Source organism: Helianthus annuus, chromosome 14, assembly GCF_002127325.2.
Source record: "Helianthus annuus cultivar XRQ/B chromosome 14, HanXRQr2.0-SUNRISE, whole genome shotgun sequence".
NCBI classification, from domain to species: domain Eukaryota; kingdom Viridiplantae; phylum Streptophyta; class Magnoliopsida; order Asterales; family Asteraceae; genus Helianthus; species Helianthus annuus.
This window is the reverse complement of record NC_035446.2, coordinates 34604016-34610586: the sequence shown is the minus strand read 5'-3', so window position 1 is coordinate 34610586 and position 6571 is coordinate 34604016. Positions and strand designations below refer to the sequence as shown.

Below are 6571 nucleotides of genomic sequence, written 5' to 3'. Positions count from 1 at the left end.
TGGAAGTGCACACCTTGATTCTACAACGCCAGGTTTCGATCTCTTCGGATTTCAGGTTTCACAACAAGTGTCAAAAGCAGCGAATCATTAATCTATGTTTCGCTGATGACTTGTTTCTATTTGCTAGAGGGGATAACAATTTAGCTAAGGTCATCTTGGATTCCCTTAACATGTTTAAGAATATGTCTGGCCTGGTTCCGAGCATGACGAAGAGTACTGTATTTTTTGGTAATGTCGCGGACTCAGTTAAAGCCCGGATTCTAGCTATTATGCCGTTCGATGAAGGGGTATTACCGGTTAGATATCATTGTGTTCCCTTAATTTCTTCAAGGCTTCATTATAAAGATTGCAAAAAACTTGTGGAAAACATGGATGCTAGAATTACGAATTGGAAGACCAAGTGCTTATCATTTGCAGGTATGTATGCCGAAAACTGAAGGAGGCTTGGGTATTCGGTGGGTGGTCGACATGAATATGCTCTAATGGCTACACATATTTGGAGTTTGCTCTCAAATCGTGAGTCGTTATGGGTCAAATGGGTGCACTCTTATCACATCCAGGGTAGAAGCTTTTGGGATATTCCTGTTAAAAGCAATATTTCATGGAGCTGGCTAAAGTTATTGAGTCTTAGGCCACTGATTCGAGATTATATATGGACTAAAGTGGGGGATGGAACAAAAACGTTTGTATGGTTTGACAAATGGGATGATATTTGTCCGATTAGTTCGTTTATTACCCCGAGACGTATATCAAATGCCGGATTTAAAATGAATACGAAGTTGGCGGAGGTGTATGTTCAGGGGGAATGGAGATGGCCGATTGCATGGATCAACCAGTTTGTGGGGCTAAATACCTTGAGAGATCTGGTGCTAGTATCAAATCGACATGATAAGCTTGTGTGGAGATCGAGGTTAGGGGTAGATTCGGATTTTAGCACGGCTTTAGTATGGGACGATATTAGACAAAGTCAGAATGGGGTGTCATGGGCGAAGACGGTGTGGTTTCCGTAGGCAATTCCAAGGTTCATTCCTGGTGTGGCTCCTTATTCATAAAAAATTGAAAACACAAGACATTATGTGTAAATGGAACTCCTCGGGTAATGCTAACTTCAGTTTATTATGTTGTTCTTTATGCACGTTGGGGCCGGATTCGCATGAACATTTGTTTTTTGAATGTAATTATGTGAATCAAATATTGTAACACCCTAAAAACATAAACCCGTATATTATCAAGTTCAAAGAATAAATAAACAAGAGTTTACCAACTAGGAATTTAACCTAGTTAAATTCCAAGTCTTGAATTAATGCATGTTATGGTTAAAATAATTAAAACTAAAGAAAAATCATAGTAAAGGGGCTAGACTTGTCAAAAACCCAAAGAAATGTCACTAGTAGTAACAAAACTAAGCCAAACACACCAAAATGGTGGTCTGGTCGACAGAAGCAGAGAAAGGGGCGACCCCCATTGTTCCAAAACCCTAACATCACAATTTCTTGCAAATTGAAGGCTCAAATCCTAACCAAAACGAAATCCGAGCTTAGAATTGTGTTCCTCGTCGCAAGAGGATTAAGAGGTATGTAAAATTTTGTGAGAATTCACTACTTGAAATTCTCATGAATCTAGCAAATCTGAAATTTTGTTGATGCATGATAGTAATTAGTTAGATTAAAGATGATATAGTGTCTAGGATTAAAACCTAGACAACTATATGTGAAATCATGCCCTAATTCAGGAAAATTCCATGAATCCATAGATGTTAAGTTATGGGTTTTGTATGTTGATGATGAATATTAGGATTTTGAGTGTAATCCTAGTATAAATTTCATTATAAGAAGTAATTCCAGTGATATTGATACTAAATGTATGCAAAAATTTGCTACTATAGTGATATTTGATGTCAAATCATAAAGTCATGAACTTGGTAACGATTGTAGGAAAATCTGACCCGCTAGGTGTTTGTTGAAATGCCTAAGTGAGAACTTAAATGTTAAATTTGGATAAAAACGCAGATTTGATAATGGTCCATAATGATTTGATTATGGTCATGAAAAGAGTTCTAAACATGTTGTAAAAAAACTGAATTTTCTAGGCAAAGAGTCCGGTTCATCTAGCGGACAAGCCGAGGGGAATTCATGAGGAAAAGGCGCGCTTTAAAGGTATGAAATTTTATTGTTTCATCACATTATAATTATTATTAGCCTTATGCGTTGTTTGAAAGAAAGGAAAGCATGAGTACCAAGAATTTCCATTATATCATGAAATCGGCTATTGCCTTAAACAAGTTCTAAACATGAAAATTGAGCATCCGTAAGGTGTCTAATTTCAGCACCTAAACGGGTCAAACAAGTTCTGGAAATAAACACGAAGCATGACTTATTGTATTGTGTGAATACCATTTGAAGCGTAGGCCGTGTAGCGAGCACCATAGATAAACTCATAAACCTTGTCTTATTATAGATGTTACGATTTGGTTTGAATGCATGATCGTAGTATGAAAGATTAAATAGAAGTCTTGCAATTTAGAGTGAATGCTAACTCCCGTTACATGCCCAATTAAGTTATAATTGAGTAATGTGATGACCGAAATACAAACATGAAGAACTAGCCCAACCGTCTAATGTTTTATGTGAAAGTATGCTGTCTCGTATCATAAAGAACCAGCAAAATCCTGCATTTTTAACAAGGGAGTTATGTGCAGAGTCCACCGTAAATTACGGTGGTACCGTAATTTACGGTGACCTGCAACTCTGTTACGGTGGATACCTACTGTGTTACGGTAGAACCCCAAACGTTCAGAAGTCACCGTAATTTACGGTGATACCGTAAATTACGGTGGAGCCTTGAACAAGAAGATTTATTTCTTGTTTTGAATAAGTTTTCGAATCTAATCCAATTATGTGTTCTATCATAGTTAAAAATTCTAATGCTTGTTGAACACATTAGCTTTCAGGTACCCAAGTGAAGGATGAAGATCAAGCTTGTCAAGTCAATATTTTGACATTTAATGCAAGGTTTTATGTATATAAATCTGGTTTTATAAGCTGGGTCTTACAAGTTGGTAATCAGAGCTTAAGGTTGCCAATAAGTGTTCGGTTCAAGCTTGATCAACATCCGGTAAGAGTTATTGCTTAAGTAAAATTTAGAAGTATAGAAATAATTCACGAAAGAATATACATGGAAAAGAGTGTATAAACACACTCAAACACAAGAAAAGCATGAAACAAGAATAATAGAATCAAGAGTGTGTAAGCACACTCAAACACGAGAAAAGCATGAGACAAGAATGATTGAGTCAAGTTGCGAACTTGATCAAATCAAAACAAGTAAAACATGTATTACAAATGAAATGTTTAACAATATATGTAAACATTTCAGTATCAAAGATGACAAGCGGAGGTGACGGAGATGCGGTGCCAAGAGTCACCGAACAGATGAGAATAGTGATTGCCGAAGAAGTTGGAAAGGCGATCGAAAACAGCTTGTCAAACTTCATTGATAAAATCCAAAATACGGTTTTATCAATGGTAGAAGAAAGAATCAAGAAGCTAGAAGATAATTCAAATCTAGCAAAGGAAAAATCCGGGGAACAAAAACCTTGTTCATACAAGGAATTCATAGCTTGTAAACCGCCTATCTATAATGGGGAAGTTGATCCAATCGTATGTCAGCGATGGATAGGCGATATCGAGGGAGTGTTCGAGAGAACACATTGTGATGAAAATGACTACGTAGCTTATGGTACGGGTCAGTTAAGAGGTCAAGCGAAGGATTGGTGGGATAATAAGAAGAAAGAGATTGGAAACGAAGCGGCTAAGGCCATGACGTGGGAGGATTTTAAGACGCCGTTTCTTAAACACCATAGCCCCAAAGCGGTTATAAACAAGATCAAGGAAGAGTTCATGCAACTCAGACACAAGGGTGAATCCATAGACAAGATCACGGGGGTGTTTATGGACAAAATGAAGTTCTGTGACGATCTGATCACGAACGAAGAACAAAAAGTCTATTACTACCATAACATGCTGAGCGCTGAATATAGGGAGTTCATAACCCCTTCAAAGTATGAGACCCTTACCGAGATTGTCAATGCTGCTCGGGAAAGGGAGATTGAGTTGAAGAAGAGTATAGAGCGGGGGGTGAACGAAGGGCACAGGATATAAATCCAAGCCCTACCAAGAAAGCAAGAACGAGTGAAACGTCAAAGAAATCAGATGCAAAGGGCGGTACACCAAGTTGCAAAATCTGCGGCAAGAATCATAAGGGTGAATGTCGCTTCAAAGATAAGCCTTGTCCTATATGTCGAAAAACGGGACATATGGCTATATCATTCCCGGAAAAAGTGACCGTTTGTTACAACTGTTACCGAACGGGTCATAAAAGATGGAGTGCCCAGAATTGGCGGGAAAGAAAGAAGGGCAAGACTCAAAAGGTGAAGCCGCAAAAGCCAAAGCAAGATCCTTTCAATTGACCGCTGCTGAAGCAAAGGTCGAACCTGACGTGGTCTCAGGTATATTCACTATAAATTCAATTCCCGCACGTGTGTTATTTGATACCGGTGCGAATAAATCCTTTGTTTCATATGGGTTTATTCGACACCCCTCATTTGTTCTAACAAAATTACCTATGCCTTTAGAGGTAGAGATAGGTAATAATAAAAGCTTTATTGTCTGTGATGTATGTAAAAACTGCACGATGAATATTGATGACGAGGAATATGCAATAGACTTGATCCCGATGTCGATGGGAGAATTCCAAGTGGTAGTGGGAATGGATTGGCTATCCCGTTACCACGCAAAAGTGGTTTGTTTCCGAAAGGAAATAAAACTAACTTCTCCTAGCGGAAAGCAAGTTACAATATATGGAGAAAAGGGAGGTAACCCGGTGATATGCTCAATGCTAGAAGCTCGCAAACTCATGAAACATGGATGCAAGGCCTTTATGGTATATGCGAGCGAAACGGAAAAGGAACTCCTCAAAATTGGGGATGTACCAGTCGTGCGAGATTATGAAGACGTGTTTCCGGAAGAACTACCGGGGATACCGCCAGAACGGGAGGTAGAGTTCGGAATCGAGTTGATTCCGGGCGCGAAACCCGTGGCCAAGGCGCCATACCGACTTGCACCGTCGGAGTTACAAGAATTGATGTCTCAAATTCAGGAATTTCTTGACAAGGGATTTATCCGACCGAGTGTGTCTCCGTGGGGCGCACCAGTCTTATTCGTGAAAAAGAAAGATGGCAGTATGCGCATGTGTATCGATTACCGGGAGTTAAACAAACTCACGGTGAAGAATCGATACCCACTTCCAAGAATTGACGATTTATTCGACCAACTGCAAGGAGCAAGTTGGTTTTCCAAAATTGATCTCCGATCCGGTTATCACCAATTGAAAGTCAAGGAGGAGGACGTACCCAAAACGGCTTTCCGTACGAGGTACGGGCATTATGAATTCCTTGTAATGCCTTTCGGATTGACCAATGCGCCCGCGGCTTTCATGGACCTCATGAACCGGGTTTGCAAACCCATGCTAGATAAGTCGGTAATTGTATTTATCGACGACATCCTGGTATATTCAAAGAGTGAAGCTGAGCACGTGTGTCATTTGCGGGAAATATTAGACACACTTAGACGAGAGAAGCTATAGGCAAAATTCACGAAGTGTGCTTTCTGGTTACGGGAAGTACAGTTTCTTGGGCATCTTATTAGTGCTGATGGAGTACTAGTAGATCCGTCCAAGATAGAAGCTGTGACGAAATGGAACCCTCCAAGAAATCCCTCGGAAATCCGAAGCTTTTTAGGGCTTGCGGGATATTATCGGAGATTCATACAGGATTTCTCCAAAATTGCCTTACCCTTGACCAAATTAACTCGTAAGGAGGAAAAGTTCGTGTGGGGCATTAAGCAAGAGGAAGCTTTCCAAACGCTTAAGGAAAAGTTGACCCACGCTCCGGTACTGACCTTACCGGAAGGGACTGAAGACATGGTGGTTTACTCGGACGCTTCTCAATTGGGGCTCGGATGCGTGTTAATGCAACGAGGCAAGGTCATCGCCTACGCCTCGAGGCAATTGAAGATTCATGAAAATAAATATCCGGTTCACGACTTAGAATTGGCAGCGGTGGTGTTTGCCTTAAAGATATGGAGACATTACTTGTACGGAGTAAAGTTTACAATCTTTACCGACCATAAAAGCTTGAAATATTTCTTCGACCAGAAGGAATTAAACATGCGGCAAAGGCGGTGGTTAGAAACCGTCAAGGACTTTGATTGCGAAATACATTACCACCCCGGTAGGGCCAATGTAGTTGCCGATGCGCTGAGTCGCAAAACAGATTATGCCCCGATTCGGGTACGATCAATGCAACTGGTTGTGACTTCAAGTTTACTAGAACGAATTCGAGAAGCACAAGATGAAGCTGTAAAGGCGGAAAACTGGAAAAGGGAAAGAATTATTGGTCAAGTTAAAGACCTTGAAGTGGGCAGTCACGGCCTAAGAACTCGTTTTAATAGAATCTGGGTTCCTAACACATGTGGTGTTAAGAAGCTTCTACTTGATGAAGCTCATAAATCCC

At 40.2% G+C, this 6571-nt stretch overlaps 1 long non-coding RNA gene across 1 annotated transcript; it reads left to right on the top strand.

Annotated features, from left to right (window-relative positions):
• The first annotated feature begins 1495 nt into the window (after nt 1-1495).
• On the top strand, nt 1496-3011 carry LOC110926061. The gene is made up of 3 exons (XR_002584957.1): nt 1496-1573; nt 2090-2156; nt 2944-3011. It is a non-coding gene; the product is annotated as an uncharacterized LOC110926061 (long non-coding RNA).
• Nucleotides 3012-6571: the final 3560 nt, after the last annotated feature.